Here is an 18,266-nt window from a genome sequence, read left to right as displayed (position 1 = left end):
TGCAACATAAAAATTTTTTTGCATTGATTGTTGCAAAACATTCATTCAATAAAAAGAAAGCTTATATTTAATGAGAATATGCTTTATACTTTACTTTTGGTATTTAATTGGAAAAATTATTATATTTGGAACTATTCTGTAGTTGCTAATTTTTTTTTTTTAATAAAATGTTGCAGAGGTTTCACATGGTCAAAAAAATTTTTTCCACTGAGCTCAGTGAAAGTTTTCAGTTTATAAAATAAACACCTTGTGGAAAACAAGATATGCAAAGTCCAAATGATGTAGTATATGATCTAGCTCTAACAGGTTTTTCTCATACTATTCTTCCTTCATGTGCCCTGCATTCCAATTAAATGGTACTCATTGTCCTTTGCATCTGTTCTCCTCCTAGTTTATACTGTCAGCTAATCCCCACACCTGGAATAGATTTCCACCATCTAATCACCATTAATTAAAGCCTTTCTGGATATCTCCAAGGTCCAATTCAGAGTTGCCTGATCTTCCAGAAAGTTTTACCTGACCTTCCCAGGCAAAAGTGGCCTTTCCCATTTTAAATTGGCACTGAACTCTTCTTTCTCTCTTTTGTCAGCTTTTGTGTGTGTGCATGTATATACAATATGTCCCCTATGAAACTCTTAAGTTCCTTCAGAACAAGATATGCGACATATTTGTCTTTGTAACACTAGTATCCTAGCACATACATCCATCATTTTGTACACAATAGGTAATTAATAAATTAACAGAATGATGGAGAATTTAGAAAGGGATGATTTAAGTGAGAGGTGGCAAATATCAAGTTTGTGCTTCACTTTTGTCAAAGCTTTGTCTGGCAGCTTCTTACTACTTTCCTTCACATAATAACAAAATAGATTATTCTAGTTTCAGGTTCTTTTCCTTCTTTCTCCTGTTTCCACACCTTTAAGAGTTGGAAGAGACCTCGGGTCTATCTAGATCATCTAGCCTAGCCCTCTCATTTTTAAGTTGGAAGAGCTGACATAGCCAGAACAGTTAAATGACCCTGCCCAAGGTCACATATTTTAGTGATGGAATCAGCTAGAGAATCCATTATTTCCTAACTCAACCATATTTTCTTCTACTAAACCTTGAAGCTAAAACTGGTTATTTCTAACACCAAGCACCAAGACAGTAGAAGAGAATAGGAGCACTTAAGAGAAAACACCCTTACCAGGCAGGCATATGATCCTGGTAAATGACCCTTTAAGATAGAATGCAATTCAAATAAAAAATTCAACAGTCTTCCAATTCTGGCAAGTTCTGCCTAATGGATTTCAGAAAGAAAAAAAAATCTCTTACTAGATTGAATTTAACAGATCAAAGCCTAACTTACAAATAAAATTACTAAAGCAGTAGTGACAAATACTGCAGTCATATAACTAAAGAAGCAAGTAAATCGTTTCAGCTAGAATGAGGTGACTACGTCCTTGAAAACTCACTTCGATGTTCCCTAAATGCTTGTTGCTCTGCTTCTTATACTTGAGTGTCACACGAACATTCTTGAATCGATGCAGTAGAACAGGAAAAAAAAAAAAAAAAAAAAGGCTTTACTTAAAATCTAATCTTAAAAAAAAATACACAGTCAATTTAACACTCTACTTGTTCTTGTGGTCAAGAGCAAACTGAAAGGATGTTTGGTTGGGTTGCTAAGTTAATGGCCAAACTACTTCTATGACATAAAAGAGAACAATGACTTATGATTGGCTAAAGACAGTCTTGTGATCAAGAAGTATATATTCATTGGTTATCTGGGTACTACCCAAACTCATTAGAATTTTTTTTTATAGTTAACCAATAAGATCATATATGCAAATAATACCATCATAACTGGCTTTCCAACTGTCAAAACTAAGGGCCACTAAACTGATGCTTCAAGTTTTTAAGACTTCATAGAATTTTTGACTAGTCCAATCATTTGCATAAATATTTCTAATATCTACCATTCATGTATTATAAAATGTGGAGGCTGTGTAAGATGAACTCTAAGCTCACTTCCATCTTTGAATTTATAATCCTATGACAATACATTTAATAAAAAATTTCTTGGACTCAACTACATTTTGGTTCATTTTATAATGGAAATGATAATGATTTTCTAATTCTAATATGAAAACTGACTTATTCAAATTCTTTTCTGCTAAAACTGTGGCAGATAGTGGCAGAAAACTCATGTGAAAAGATTAGATGGTGTATTCAATGGTTTAAAAAAAACAAGTATCAGGGGGCAGCTAGGTGGCACAGTGGATATAGAGCACCAGCCCTGAATTCAGGAGGACCTGAGTTCAAATCTGGTCTCAGACACTTAACACTTCCTAGCTGTCATTTAACCCCAGCCTTAGAGAAAAAAATAAATGAATGAATGAATGAATGAATGAATGAATAAACAAACAAACAAGTATAAAAGCACAAAGATCTTTATAAAGGAAAACTTGTATATATAATTGGGTATTTATTATTTAGCTTATGTGTCATTTCCTTCTTGTCTTGTGATTTCTATTTCTCTCATTATTTATGATTTGGAACATTCTTTCATGTGGTTGTTGATAGGTTGCTATCCTTTTGAAAATTTGTTTATTCTGGAAACTGAGTGGGATGCCCATCAGTTGGAGAATGGTTGAATAAGTTATGGCATATGAATGTTATAGAATATTATTGTTCTGTAAGAAATAATCAGCAGGATGACTTTGAGAGGCCTGAAAAGACTTACATGAACTTATGCTAAGTGAAATGAGCAGAACTAGGAATATTTATCAATCAATTTTGATGAATATGATTCTTTCCAACAATGAGATGATTGATACCAGTTCCAATGATCTTGTGACGAAGAGAGCCATCTACACCCAGAAAGAGGTCTATGGGAACTGAGTGTGGATCACAACATAACATTCTCATTCATTTTGATGTTGTTCACTTGCATTTTATTATCTTATTCATTTGCTTTCCTTTTTGATCTGATTTTTCTTGTGCAGCAAAAGAATTGTATAAATATATTTACACATATTGGATTTAACATATATTTTAACATGTATAACATATATTGGATTGCTTTCCATCTAGGGAAAAGGGTAGGGGGAGGGAGAGGAAAATCTGAAACACAAGGCTATGCAAGTGTCAATGTTGAAAAATTATCTATGCATATGTTTTGAAAATAAAAAGCTTTAAAAATAAAAAGTAAAAAATAAAAAATAAAAAGATCTATTGGGAAATGGCTTTTGGGGGTATGTGTCTAATGTGTGTGTATATACATATATGCACACAAACTTACATGTATAAATACATGTTAATTGTTTATATATTTTACACATCAAATCAAATCGATTATATACCTAATCAGATAAATTTGATACAAAGATTTCTCCCCCTCCCCCATTCAACTTTTTTTTTAAAATGCTAGGTGTATTGGGATTTTTTTTGTTGTTCTGTTTTTTTTTTTTTTTTTTTTTTTTGCTGAGGCAATTGGGGTTAAGTGACTTACCCAGATGACACAGCTAGCAAGAGTTAAGTGTCTGAAGATAGATTTGAACTCAGGTCCTTCTGACTTCAGGGCTGATGCTCTATCCACTACATTACATCAATTTAGAATACATTATAGATTATGGTATAAGGTGTTGAGCCAAACCTAATTTCTACCAGATTGCTTTCCAGTTTTTCTAGCAGTTTTCTAATTTGTTTTCTGCTTTATTGAATACTGGGTTCCATTGTTTCCCTTGTCCAGTCTGTTCCATTAATCTATATTTTTTGTTTGTTTGTTTTTAAACCACTATCAAATGATTTTAATAACTGCTGCTTTATAATATAAAAGTCTAGTTCCTGCTTAATTCTTATCTCTTTTCTATCATTTTCCTTGATGATAGATTTGGTTTTGGAAATGAATTTTTTCTTTAATTAAATTCTGTAAAATATTCCTTTAATTTGATAAGTACTAAATTTTAACTGTAGTAGTAACATTTTTCTTTTATATTATCATAAGCTATTACATGATCATTGAATATGCTTCCAACTATTTAAATTGTTTTTTATTTTTTAAAGGAAAATCTACACAAATCATGAACTTTGATAGATTGATCCTCAGACACTTGCATTTTTTAGTTATTTGGAATGGAATTTTTCTATTATTGCCTTTTGGATTTTGTTATGACATAGAAAAGCTGATGATTGGAGGGTTTATTTTTATAGCATCATGGCTTTGCTGATTTCATCTTGTTTGCTATATATGTTGGTTTTATTTTCTTGACTTATTCTTTTTAATCGTATTGGCTTAAAGGTTTAGCCCTCTGACTTATCTTTTCAAAGAACCAGTTTGTTTCTGCTTTGTCCAATAGCATGATTGCAACTCCTACTTATTTGGATGTGACTGATACATACTAAATTTTCCCCCCAGGGCCTCATTTTTATTCACTGTATATTTTATTTTTCATTTTAAGTGTGTTTCTGGTAAGCTACAGATGGTGGAATTCTGTTTTCTTTATCTCACTTTTTCTTTTATTGAGCTACTACTTCATACTTAAAGGTGTATAAGTTAGGTTTATATTTGGTTACATTTGTCTCTAACAGTGATTGGATTTCCCCCCCCCCCCCCCCCCCACTCCTTAGTTAGGATTCTTCCTATCTTTCTCTATAGATACAATGTTTTCTCCTTGGTTACTTTAGCTTAAAGTAACTATGTTTCTATAAGATCTTTTTTCCCTCAATATTCAACCCTACCCACTTCCCCATTTGTTAGGATTTTCTCTAGTTTTGGAGTTTTGCTTTTTAAATCCTTTTTCTTTTTTGCTCTTATCCTGTTATTTAATTTTTCCCATTTTCCTGCTTCTGTTAAATAGCAAACCCCACCCCCTGCCTTTCTCTCTTTCCCTTCAACTTGCTTTTAGTTTTTTTAATTTTACTTCTAAAAAAATTCCCATCATCTTATCTTCCCTTTCTATCTATTCTAGACTTTTATTCTTTCATTAATGACCTCTATTATTTATTTAGTCTTTATACTTTAGTAGTATAAATATCATTTCAGATATTTTCTAAATCATTTTCATATTATTGGCCTGTAGATCTTGCCCCCAACCCCTATTTTCTAATATATCTCACTCTTTGGAAATACTAATTTCTGCTGGTGATAGAAAATGAACTTCCCCATGGCAAGAATTTTCCTATGTCCTCCTTTTGGTCATTTTCCCCATTTGTCCCCAAATTTCTTTTTTGTTATATTTCCTCCTATTCTTGTGTCAGTTGTTTCAGAGCTTGAAAATCTCCTTCTAAAACAGGATGGATGGTCTCTCTAAACAGCAAATCTCTGCATATTATGTCCATGTAAGGCCATGATTTCTCTCTGTCTGTCTGTCTCTGTCTCTGTCTCTGTCTCTGTCTCTCTCTCTCTCTCTCTCTGTCTCTGTCTCTGTGTCTCTCTCTCTCTCTCTCTCTCTCTCTCTCTCTCTCTCTCTCTCTCACACACACACACACACACACACACACACACACACACACACACACACACACACACACACACACACCTTCTCATATGGAAGCATTCATCATAGTATCTACTTCTACCACTGAAAAAAGATTTGCTCCTTTTTCATTCCCTTTCCCTTAGCCTCCTTACTCATTCTCCTATAGAATCTCTTTTTCCTGAGAGATTACAGGAGATATTTTTCATTACTGTTAGCCTTTGTTTTTAATTAAGGTACATCATATAGTCCCTCTATATTCTTCCTCCCTTCTATTTTACACAACTTCCCATGCTGTAATTTAGTCCAGCAAAAAATATCGATTCACCTATAGGCAGTGATATAAGATTTAGTCCATGTTGTCTCAGTTTCTCCAACATCATCTGTATCTGACCTTCTGCTTGCACTCTTAATAGTCTCTGTTAAAACATTATGTTGTGCTTAATTGCTGTATTTATTTACTTTTCTTATATTTCTGTTCTCTAGGGTGTTTAAAAAGCAAATAATTTCTTCAAGTCTAGTTCACTTACGAGGAATGTTTCAAAATGCATCTTTTTTATTGAACATGAATCGTTTTTCCTTTAATAGGTAGGCCCAGATTTGCAGGGTAGGGCAACTTGAACTTCTTTGTTATTTGGAACGTATTATTCTATATCCTCATGTAGTTTCTAATGGGTGGGGAATCTTGTATTATTTGAATTTCCTTTCCTTTATATTTGAAATTTGAAATTTATAATTAAATGATATAAATCAATAAAAATATATTTTAAAAATTTTCCAATTCACTTGAAGAATTCATTGTGTATTAGCAGAATTGTTCAATTTAACTACTATGTGTCTTGAAGTTTGAAGCATAGATTTTTTTTTGCTGTTTCTGGAGGCAATCTGTGGATTCTTTTAATCAGCAATTTGCTTTATGTTCAGAAGTTGTAGACAGTTACCTAGTATTGTTTGTTGAGTTATGGTTTGATATGTTCTTCTGAGAGTTCTATAATCTTTAAACTGTCTATATATCCTGTCTTTGAGATCAGTGTTTTGCTGCATGATTATGTTACTGCTTTTTGCTTCCTTATTCCAGACAGTACTTCACTTTCATGTATTTAAGTTTTTCTCTTCTGCCAATTATTTCTACTATGCAAGTCATAAATTCTGCTTTCATAAGTCTTAGTTCTTTTTTAAACTCTTCAGGAACATCTTGTTGGGGTATCATATTCTCTTTAAAACCTAGAGGATCCTCTGCCTAATAAGGTATTAATTCATTTTCCTTTATCTTAATGTATTTATTCATAAGTGCCTGAACCCTTTTACCTGATCTGGAAGTCATATTCTGTTCTATTATTAATATGTTCTGAATTGGTTTATTTGTTCATAATCTTAAATATTGTTTTACTCCTGAGAACTTTAGTAATTTTGATCTTTTTTTTTCCTTTTATTTTCTCCTATTGCTCATTTTCTGACAATCAGCTTTGATGGTAGTTTCACTGGGAATGGACCTCAAAGTCATCTGAGCTTTTTCCCAAGCTGGATAATTTACCCAATTTCTACCTCTGCCACGAGTGATTTGCAGTGGGACAGATCTGGCCCCAGTGAAATTTTTGCCTTCAGACACAGTGGAATATCTCAAAGTCACATATAGATACATGTCCTGCCAGAATCCTCTATGTATCTCTATTTTCTTAAGTTCTCTGGCTGAGCTCTATTGTGGCAGAGTACTGAAAAACTACTGTTGTGGTCTTTTTAGATTTCTATGTTTGAGTCTCTAAAGCAATGAGGGAAGTTGGTGAAGAAGACCAGGTATAGAGCTAAGTTCTATTACAAGCTTGCAGTTTGGCAGCAGTGGGAAAGAGGGTACTCCATGAGAATATTAAGGTTTAGGAATAAAAAAGCTTTTTTTATTGTTAGTTTATCAGGTTTTTATCTCACTTAGGTTCTTGGTGTCCAAGATAGCTAAAATTGTTCTGCTTCGTATATAAATTCCTATTTTAGAGAAGTTGAGAAGTGATGAGGATTAAAGAAAATATTTAGTCCTACATCTTATTGGTCATGTAATTCTGAACTTAAAGAATGACTTTTAAGCCTCCCCAGCAATGGGACTCTATGAGGTCTCATTTCAGCTAATTATTAAAAATGTATAGCTGTGGGACAACATATAGGAAATAAATAAGATTGGGGGAAATAAGATAAAATATACCTTGTCAATGAAATATCAAACATTTCATAGGAATTACAAGGAATCCTCCCAAAGTATTTTTTTAAACCCATAAAAGGATTTATGGAAAATAATATCAAGCACTTGAAGAGCTAAAAATAAAAAATTATGTGACTTAAGATTTGTATACCTTACATTACCCAATGAATATATTCTTGAATACCACAGTAAAAGAAAAAGCACAGAATATGAAATAATGAAGACCTGGGTTAAAGAGGGTAAATAGTTTCAAATCCTTCCACTGATATTTAATAACTTCAAGTTAATCTCTTGGGCCTCAGTTTTTTCCTCTGTAAAATAAAGATGTTAGACCACACAACTTCAGAGGTTCCTTCTAGCTATGATTCTTTTCAAAATCTGATTTTTCAAAGGTTATGTAAAACTTTTACAAATAGAATTTTTAAAGGTACTAAATGAACTTATTATTTAAAGCAGTGGTTCTTAACCACTTAAACTGGAGTCCATGGACTTGTTCTTTTAAAATAAATTTCATAACTGTATTTCAATATAATTAGTTTCCTTTATAATTATATATATTTTATTTTATTCATCTAAAAACAGTTAAAGAATAAGTCATTTGGCTTCATTAGAACTGTTACTGGGATCTATGACACGAAAAATTAAGAACTGATTTAAAGGAACTCTAATGTAAATTCTTTAGTAAAGCAAAAACTAACTGCAATGAATTTTTTTTTAATATATATATTTGTCTGAAATAGAGCATACCTACAAATCTGTAATATAATAGAAGCCTTTACTTCAAAAAATTCATTGAGAGTAAGAATCCATCCTCTGAAATGTAATTATAACCATATACTGTAAAATTATATTCTATGTTAGTTCTGTGCCCAACACACTTATATTTCACTACATTAGTGGTACCCCATTTTAAGTAAATTTAATATGCTAATTAATTAGAATTTATAAGTACAATAAATTAATCAGTTATTATTTACATTAAAAAACATTTTTTACATTAAAATAGTCTACTCCTTTCATCTTACTACCAAACACCTCCTAAATTCCCTCCATTTTCTCATCTTCAGGTCACCTAAATATTAAAATAAAACTATTCATATCGAAATATGCAATGACTTTTTCTTTATTTTAGTCGTTTCTAATTTCTCTCCTTTTTTGTATTTGATATTACTTTCCTAATCCTTTTTTTACTATTTCAGTTACCTTTCCTAATTCTTCTTCTTCCTCTAGCTACTAAAATGTGAGCATATCCTAAGGTCCAGTATTCAACTATCTTTTCATCTCTTTCTTTAGCTGCTAAAGGATCTCATGCACTTTCCAATTCCAACTTTCACTTCTGGGTAAATCTTAAATCTATGAGATTAATGTTCTGATCTTTCTTCCTACCTTCTAGTTCCACATCTATAATTATTCACTTGCATGTACCAATATTCCTCAAACTCTTATCCTTACTCCACAAAAAACAAAACAAAAACAAAAACTTCCCCTTCTGAAATAGTAATTGTTGTGAATGACAACTATATAACTAGTCATCCAAGCTTAAATCCTGGAAAATTATCTTTGACTCCTCTCTCTCTAGTCAACGCTACTTGATCAATCTCCATTAGTCAAATTCATTCCTCCTAATGTTTCTTGAATTTGTCCTTTCCCTCTGCCACCCTGGAAAGCCCTATACAAACTATACAAGCTTTTTAAACTAGTATCCCATTTGTTATTATAAATAAGATATTATTTTCAACATCATTCCTCCCCCAAACCTTTAAGGACTAAGTGTCTTCTTTCCCTTTACTTTCCAAACTCTTTGGCCTCACATTCAAAAGCCTCCACAAACTGGCTCCAAATTATCCTTGCAATTTTATTTTCCATTTTACTTTGTAAGAACTTTCTATACCAACAAACAACTAGATTACTCATTCACTGTTCTCCAACAAGTCAGGTACACATTCCAGATTCTTTAATTCTCATTCCTGCCATTCCCCCTGCCATTTCTCCTATTTCCCTCATCCCACCCCTCCCCCTGCACCTTCAATGTAACATACCTACAAAGCCCCTCTCACATCCTATTTTTTTCAAGAAGTCTTCTATAACCATCCTGACCCACTTATCTTTCCCTTCGGAAATATATACTCAAGCTCTTATTGTCTGAACCATTTACTTGGAAGTTATCAAAAACTGACTGCATATATTTAACCTATATCAGATTACTTGCTGTCCTGGTAAGGAGAGAGGTAATGGAGGGAGAGAAAAAAAATTGAAACACTTAAGTTGTACAAAAATGAATGTTGAAAACTAATTGTACTTGGAAAAAATAAAATACTATTGAACAAAAACAAAATGACATGACCAGAGTTTTGCACATTCTTGTTGATGACAATAATGTAGTTTCTATGAGAAGTCAAATATCCACAAAGAAATCTTTCCTTGATTTTTCCCCTCTCTACAGAAAATCTGCTTTGCTTGGGAAGGTTGTGTTTTCCCCAAGCCATTCAGAGGTCTGCTATGTCATTTGGGTAAGATTCTCTGCTAGATTCTCTGCCTTTTTCACTTCTGGCAACAGAGAAAAAAAATTAAACTTTCTGATCAAAAGGGTTCGGGTTTCAAATTTATAGGTAATTGCCAAAGATTTTTAAGTTTAGCTTAACTTTCTTATGGCAGGCGCCATTTTGAGATTACCATCCAACTCTGAAGAATATTTGAAAAGCAACTAGAAAACCTAAATTGTGGTGTTTGGAGATGATTTTAATTCCTGAAGAGATGTTCCACTTCATTATTTAAAAACTTGTCATGTTTTTTAAATGTTGATAATGACGATGGTGGCAGCTATAGATAGAGCACTATGTGCCAAACATTGTGCTAAGTGTTTTACAATTACTATCTTATTTGATCCTTACAACAACTCTAGGGAGATAAGTGCTATATTATATAGAAGAAACTGAGGCAAATAAAGGTGAAGTGACTTACCCAGGGTCACCCAGCTAGGGAGTATCAAAGCTGCCCATTTTGCCCTCAGGGCTTCTTGATTCTGGTTGGGTATTCCTGAACTCTCCCTTAAAAATCCAACAAAGCCTTACTAAAAATGCCAAAGAGGCAAAGCCCTAATTAACAACTGTTATCCTTCTCCCCAGACACAAGTATGTCCTTCATTGCTTCAAAATGTGATGCCTCTCTAAAAGAGGCTACAACAATGCTGATGATATTTGGATAAGAACAACAGTCTGATTTCATGACAATTTTCTTTTTCAAGGGTTATTTTGGGGTTGGGGAGGGTGTCAATATCATATATTAGCACCTTTCATATTGTAAATATTTGTTTTTATTAAAATCTGCCAATATGGTCTAATTACTCATTTAAGATACTAGATTTTTATGTGTATACATATGTATAGGTACACAAACAAAAAAAATCAATTCTTCATCAAGTTCATAATAAGATAAAAAATATTAATATATACAACTTGGTTAGGTTTTTGTTTGAATTGAGTTTTCTTATTAGGATTGGAATAAAACATAAAAACATTTAAAATGGAATTCACTACAGTCAAAATAAAAATAAACTGATTTCTAGATTTTTCTATATTAAGATAAGGAGATATCCTAATAAAAAGCATAGTTTTGTATGACTAAGTTAATGTCCTAGCCATTTCTAAATACCAAGAAATGACTACCATATAGAACCCAATTTGAGGAAAGTGGACATGTACTAAAAACCACAAGAGCAGTTCACAAGGTTTGTATAGAAATATTTTATGATATTCCTTGAGACAACTAGTACACTTAAAATTATGCCAGCAAAAAACAACTAATGCCCTTCAAAAGCAACGGCTAAAAGAGTAGTAGGTTGCAATGCCAGATAAGGGTTAATATTTGAGTGCTTAATTCCCACTATGAGGTTAGCATTTAACTTAACCTAACATTCCCAAGGCTGTATTACCAGCTCTGCCACACAGAGGAGTTGGGCCACTCCTGTCAGTTTTATTTAAATATTTGTCCTAGAGGAATGAAGGTCTAAAGCTTTCCTTAAAGAGTCTGTGTTGGGGAATTTTTTCCTGTACTGAGTGCTTAAACAAGAGAGGGGGGGGGGAGGAAGGGAGGGAGGAAGGGAGGGAGGTATTCAGAATAATCTCCTTCAAACATTATTTTTGATCAAGTACTCCCTTAATTCAAAAATATAAGAGAATTCTCATGGTATTTCTTCTTAACTTCTAAAAGGAAAGAGGAAAACTTAAGGATACTTGGGAAAATACACAGGTTTTAATATAAGACTAATATTGGTATGAAACTAGTAATTCAAAGAACCTTAAAAAGCTTAGAAGTAAAACAACAAAATGACCAAGTAAGCAAAGATGACTCACAGACACATATAGTAAAATTCTGTAATAATATGGCTCATTATTATATAGAGATGTCTATAGTTCAGATCAAGTTATAGAAACCATCCGAATTATAACTATTGTACATACAAAGTCTGTACAACAGATTAAGCCAAGGTCCTAGGGTAATTTCATATCCCAATATCAACAATACAAATGAGATCCACTATAGGACTCAGCTGTGTTTATATTCCATAGCATGGTGAATTTTTCAAACTATAACTTGGATCCACCAAAATTCTCTGAGTTTACAATTATCCTAAAAAATGGAAAGCATTCGTACTTATCAAAATGCCAAATCAAGCAGAATACACATGAAAGGTTATGGCCTATACATAATAATTCATAATTAAGAACAATTTCAATTTCATTTCATTTTTATGAGGAAAATCTACTACTGGTATATAAAAAAAAAACTTATGACAGCATAATCTTATATAACATTTCAGCTATGTAGAAAGGGAAAAAAACCAGAAATACAGAAATATACGCTTGTGCATATATACACACAACTGTTTTTGTAAGTATCCAAAACATGTAACACACTCCCCTGCTCTTCCCTTTCCCCCAAAGCTTCCAAACACAATATAGATCTTTAAATTTCATCAGGAGTATCCTTCCTCTTAGAAAACACTGTTACTTTCTAAAGACAGGCAAGAGTTCCTTATAATTTCTGAATTAAACTCCATAGAATTAAAAAAGAAGAAAGGGGAGAGGGAAGGAAGAAAGGGTGCCTGAAGGGGAATGGGCAAAATAATATTCTCCTTAAGACATTATCATTATTTCAAGAATCAGGACAAAGAATCCATGAACTTTACGTCCAAAAATCAGTTGTACAAAGATGTTTTAAACACTAAACAGAAATAATGTGCCAAGAATAAAAAGAACAAGTCCCTATCTTTAATTTTAGTATTTGGTTTTAAAAACCCCATCACATATATACAGTAGCATTCTCTAATCAAATATAATCTCATTCCTCAAATAAGGACAAAAACTATTTTAAAAGTCCATGAGATTTACAGCCTAAATACTAACAGTTTAAAACCTTGATTTTTTCAGCATAAACTGACATTTTTAAAATGCATCAGCTGCCTTTGAAAATGTTGCCCACTCCCTTTCTTCTTAAAACACTTTCATTAGTCTCTGTTACAGAACTCTCTGGATATTACCCCTAAAAATCCTTTTCCTATTTCCATCAGTGATTATTCCTGTCCTTGATCTTTATTACTGCCCCAACGTTTAGTCTTTGAACCTGTTTTTCTCTCAAAAATAATCTATTCCCCAAAATAGTTTCAACCAACATCTGTATACTAAGGACTCTCAGACTTCCATTTCCAATTCTGACTTCTTCTTTTCAGCTACCTACTTGAATATCCAGTTCTACCCAAAACCTAACAGGTTCATAGTCTCTCTTAAAACTATTACCTCTTTGATACTTCTGAGTTATTGTCTGTCCTCCCAGTGTTCTAAGCTCAATACTCAGAAGTCATTTTAATGCTTCTCCTTTCCCCTCATATTCATTCAGTAACAAAAAGCCTTGTCATTTCTTTGTTAAAAAATGCCTTCATACCCAAGATAAAAGGTGCCATCTACATCCAGAGATAGAACTGATGAACTCTAAATGCAGTAATGCATATTTTTTTCATTATTTTTATTGTTTTGTTGTGGTTTTGCTTTGTTTTTTTTAAAACATGCCTAATATGGAAATGTTTTGCATGACTACACATGTATAACTGATAACTGCCTTCTCAAAAAAGAGGGAGGGACAGAAGAAAAGGAAAAGAATTTGTAACTTAAAATTTTTAAAAATGAGTATAATAATCTTGTTACATTAGGAAATATTTTTTAAAATAAATTACATATATATATTTTTTGCTGAGGCAATTGGGGTTAGTTAAGTGACTTGCCCAGGGTCACACACCTAGGAAGTATTAAGTGTATGAAGTCAAATTTGAACTCAGGTCCTCCTGACTTCAGGGCTGGTGCTCAATCCACTGTGCAATCTAGCTGCACCTAAATAAATAATAATTAAAAAATTTTTAAATTCCTTTATAATCTTCCCTCTTCATTTCCTAATCCAGGTCTTCAATACTTTATTCCAAGATTTCTTCAAATTAGTTGATCTCCTTGCTTTAAGTCTCTCTCCTGTTCAATCCAACTATTCTAATTTATCTTTTATTTACAATATATATTTTTCTCAAGAATAACCATCACAAAACAATCGAAATGATATAGGTATGTGGGTGGATGTAGGAAGAAGAGAGAGGTCTCCACAGGGAATTTAAGGCTATATCCTTTCGAAGTATTGAATGGTTTTGCCAATTATTTTTTTCTCTTTTACTTAAAAAAAAAAAATGCTCTGATATAAGGAGTAGCTCCTCAAGGAGGAGAGAAAGATTCAGGGGGAAATCAGACAATATAGAAAAATCAATAAAAATCTATTTTTTAAAAGAATATTTTTATCAAAAGACATTTTTATCAAATCATCCAAAGACTCAAAGCTAAAAGAACTCAACATTGCCCACAGTATTATATCTAAATTTCTCAGTCAAAAATCTCATACAATTATTCTTGCCATATTCCTCTAATAATTCCTACAATCAACCCCTCACATACAAAATTTGCTAATTCCTTCTTTGTAAATTCATAATATCAATGTCCATCTCTCTACATCAATCTAAATTCATCACCTTCTTCAAAACTGGAACAACATTCACTTAATTCAGGAAACTCACAGAGATAAACACTGATAAACTATAATTATTTCTTCACTTTTTTTTTTTCAGTAATTGTATATATAATTTATTATTTTGCTTTGTCACTTTGTAATTGTTCTCATTATTGCTCCAAAATTCATGATGTCTTATGAAAATAACTGACTGGAAGCTTCTTAAAGATAAAGATACAGATTCTCCTACTGTATCTCTCCACAATATGATCACAAATTTGTATTACTTAAAACTTATTATTATAAACATGAGAATCAGTCTTACAAGAATTTACATGGAGGAACCACATATATCAAGGAACTGGAATTCAGGGCATCTGTAATGTCTTCCCAATTCTGTCAATGATTTGTGTGATCCAGGGCAGATGACTTTATCTCTTTTTGCTTCAGTCTCCCCCATCTGCAAAGCAATGATAATATTTATCAACAAATCCAGGGTACTATGAAATTTAACAATTTTAGAAGTTTAAATAAAACAAGCTACAGAAAACACTTGGAAAATTAGATAAGTTTGAACCAGCTACCCCCAGTGAAAGAACTCTGGGAGATGACTATGAACCACTACATAGAATTCCCAATCCCTCTATTTTTGTCCGCCTGCATTTTGGATTTCCTTCACAGGCTAATCGTATACTACTTCAAAGTCTGATTCTTTTTTGTACAGCAAAATAACTGTTTGGTCATGTATACATATGTTGTATTTAATTTATGCTTTAACATATTTAACATATGTTGGTCAACCTACCATCTGGGGGAGGGGAAGGAGGGGAAAAATTAGAACAAAAGGTTTTGTAATTGTCAATGCTGTAAAATTACCTGTGCATAAAATTTTTGTAAAAAAATAAATAAAATTATATAAGTTTTTATATGTATATTTATGTATACTTATGTATGTATGCATATACATGTTTTATAATATAAAAATTCTATTTAAAGGACAAGGGAAAAAATCCTGCAAAGTTGAATGGTCATTTAATACCTCTCCATTGTAGTTCACATCTATCTTTTCATTTGATGTTATTACCATTACCTGATATAAGTTTGTATAAGACTGACATCAAATATCATCAAGTATCATACAGACTTCTCTAAGCTCCGTTTAAAGGGAAGCAAATTTCTGATATGATCCTCTCTTATTCGATCTATAGAGATTTCACAATATTAATGCCTCAGGCTCTATACATAGAGAGAAGGTGCTTTTTCCAAGCTCTTTCCCAAGGATAGAATGTTTGCTACCACCAGGTGATGCTTCTACAAGGAGGCCCTCAAATTTTCTGACTTTACTTTTCAATTCTAGCTGTAACCATGGTGATAGGTAACAGTCCTAAAGGGAGGTCAACTATGCAAAGACCATGGAAGGTTACATAGAAAAGTTAGAAAACAATAGGCCCAAGAATATGGTCGTTAGACTTTCAGTGTCCAAGAGCAGGCCACAAAGTTTCTCTACTACTTTCAACTGAATCCTAAAAAAAAATGGATAGTAGGAGAGGCAGGAGAAAAAAACATACGTGGAATTGAAAATATGGCTAAAGGTTAAATCAGAGGAGGGAAAAAAGTTAACATGAATAAGTGAAATCAACCAAAAATGCCCCGGCCCCTCCCGGTCATTTCAGCCAATTGTTCCAATCTCCACTTTCATTAACCTTTTTAACAAGCTGACAATGACTGGTTTCAGGTTCAGCCACTGTACCTCTCACAGTCCTACTAAACTCTAGAGTGAAAAGATCAGTGAAACAGCCAGCAGAAAGAAGGAGGAGGCTGGAGGATTCCAGAAGAATTAGGCCACTGATATTTAAATATTTTAATCTCTTGTCTACAAGTGAAAAAAACCACTATTTCCCTAATTTAAAATAAAGCAGAAACAAATATTTTTCAATGAATAATCTCTATTTGCGTCATCAGTTCATATTTATTAAACATCAACAATGTGCTCCTTAAAAAAAAAAAAAAAAAAAAAAAAAAAAACGTATATGCAGATTCTTTATGGAAAGTGGCACAGGACAGTTTTAAAACTGGGCGAAGCGCTCAGACGGCCTGACTCAGACTTCCCGTTCTAACCATTACGCCACACTCTTTGTGTTAGAAAGAAAGGAAAGCACTTTATATCGGGGAGAAACTGTTTCCTAGTGTCATGATTCACAACCACCAGCCCTTCTTCTCAGAGGAGACAGGCTAGCCGCTTCTGAAACCGGTCACCTGGACTTGCATCCAATTGTATTTGCATAGCGCTCGAAATAGTCACAATAATGACATTTTGAGAGGGAGGTGATCCTACACTTAGCAACTGTAATGGGAGGTTTAAGTGCAGGTGGCGACGACTTGGCCCGGGAGCCGAGCTTGTGTAACTCCCGAAGCCTCAGCTGCAACAGCAGGAGAGAGCGACGCTTTGTCCCCTGACCGCCTCAAACAAACCAACTTCTCTCTTTGGACAGCAACAGAAGCTCACTATCTGGCAGTAATCAGGTTGAGCCACAGTCTGATTACGTGGGGTAAAAGGGATCGTTATCCAGCAGGTCCCCGCAGCATGATGCTGCGCATGCGCCTCTAAGACAGCGAAGGAACACATACCCCGCCTAGGTAGCGCTCGCGCATGCGTAATGCCTTCTCCCCTCGCCTCCGGCGACAGCTCACTATTTGGCATGGGGGGGGGATGGGGCAAAAGGGAGTGAATGGGGGGAAGGGAACGCAGAAGAGGGAGGGCCGAGTATACATGGATTCAATGCCAGAGTGGAGGGAAAGGCCGGATGGCTGAGGAGCCGTCAGATTCACGGCATCGCCGGAGTGTGGGGTAGAGAAGGAAGGGTGTGTGTATGTGTGTGTGAGTGTTGGGGGGAGGGTCTGGTCAGCCCCTCAGAAAGGCCCCCCCCCACCTCCGACTGGACAATCCCCTTTCTCTCCTCCCCCCACTCACCTGAGAGCGGCCGCGACAGCTGCTGGTCCCCGTCCCCGTGCGCTCACCTCATACTGTCCGCAACATCCGGGACTTGCCGGGCGGACACACACACACAAACACGCAGAGCGCGCACACTCACACACACACAGACGGATACAAACCGGCCGGGCGTCATGGCGTCACGGCGTCAGCCCGGTGAGCGCGTGCCCGCCCCACCCCGCCCCCAAGTGGCACCTCCCACCCCTTGCCTTCCGTCCCCTCTTCTCCCCCCGCCCCGTCCTTTCAGAGGCCTGCCCCGCCGCACTCTCCTTGGTGCGCCTGCGTCTCGGGGCCTCCCGTGCAGATCCTCGGAGCCGAGGGACGAAGGTGCGGGAGACAGTGAGAAGGAGGGGCGCGGGCAGGACAAAAAAAATGGAGAAAAAGGCGGAAGTAGAAAAGAGTCGCGTGCAGGGTGGAGCCGGGTGGACGAAGGCTCCAGGTGCTAGGGCTGAGCCAAATCCTGACCTGTTCTGGAGCTCTCCTTTTCCAGAGAAGATCTGAATGGTGTGAAATTTTACAATAAGAAAGGAGAATTTTGAGATACAGTTTTAAATTTGGAAACATTTTGAGTCCAAATTCCTTTTTTTTTTCA

The 18,266-nt window shown here is 34.6% G+C and overlaps 1 protein-coding gene across 2 annotated transcripts in view; it reads right to left on the bottom strand.

Moving 5' to 3' along the window:
- The window catches only part of SPOP (speckle type BTB/POZ protein), a 79,134-nt gene extending 61,316 nt beyond the window's left edge, over positions 1 to 17,818 (bottom strand). Inside the window, exons 1-2 of one of the 2 annotated variants that reach the window (XM_074261196.1) lie at positions 17,654 to 17,818; positions 15,008 to 15,142 (exon numbers count right to left, since the gene is read on the bottom strand). The gene's annotated coding sequence lies outside the window, so the exon portion shown is untranslated. Of the gene's footprint in view, positions 1 to 1,454; positions 1,640 to 15,007; positions 15,143 to 17,653 lie in introns of those variants that run through there. The other variant, XM_074261197.1, reaches the window with a different exon arrangement.
- Between the last annotated feature and the right edge of the window lie 448 nt (positions 17,819 to 18,266).

The sequence above is a fragment of the Sminthopsis crassicaudata genome, chromosome 4 (assembly GCF_048593235.1).
Source record: "Sminthopsis crassicaudata isolate SCR6 chromosome 4, ASM4859323v1, whole genome shotgun sequence".
Classification (NCBI taxonomy): domain Eukaryota; kingdom Metazoa; phylum Chordata; class Mammalia; order Dasyuromorphia; family Dasyuridae; genus Sminthopsis; species Sminthopsis crassicaudata.
This window is presented reverse-complemented; position numbering and strand designations above follow the sequence as displayed.